The sequence below is a fragment of the Corvus brachyrhynchos genome, unplaced genomic scaffold (assembly GCF_000691975.1).
Source record: "Corvus brachyrhynchos isolate BGI_N302 unplaced genomic scaffold, ASM69197v1 scaffold1042, whole genome shotgun sequence".
NCBI classification, from domain to species: Eukaryota; Metazoa; Chordata; class Aves; order Passeriformes; family Corvidae; genus Corvus; species Corvus brachyrhynchos.
Genome location: NW_008236485.1, coordinates 28412 through 28831, shown reverse-complemented (window position 1 = coordinate 28831; position 420 = coordinate 28412).

Below are 420 nucleotides of genomic sequence, written 5' to 3'. Positions count from 1 at the left end.
GTTGAAATAGAATTTGACCTAAGTGTCTAATATCAAATGGAGCAAGCAAATCTGTGTTTATTACCCTTATTATTTGCATAACCTCAGCAGAACCTAGCCCATATTGCGTCACCTTGGATTGCAGATCCTGTCCAACCTTCCAAGCAATCACCTCATGCTTGTCATGCTGGCCTGAATTTGGGAGAGCCTTATACACTGAGAAAGCTTGGATCTCCCATTTTGGGAAGTCACTGCCAACCAGAACTTCTGGCACAGCCTGTGGATGGAGTGTAACAGCTTCCTAATCCTACCCCCAGAATCCTCAAATCTATTTGGCATCCCAAGTGTTTCCAATAACTTCCAGTCACCCTCCTCCAAAGCTCACGTCTTAACTGACTCTAAGAAGCGATTGTAGTGGGTCGGACGCACTGTTACCATGAC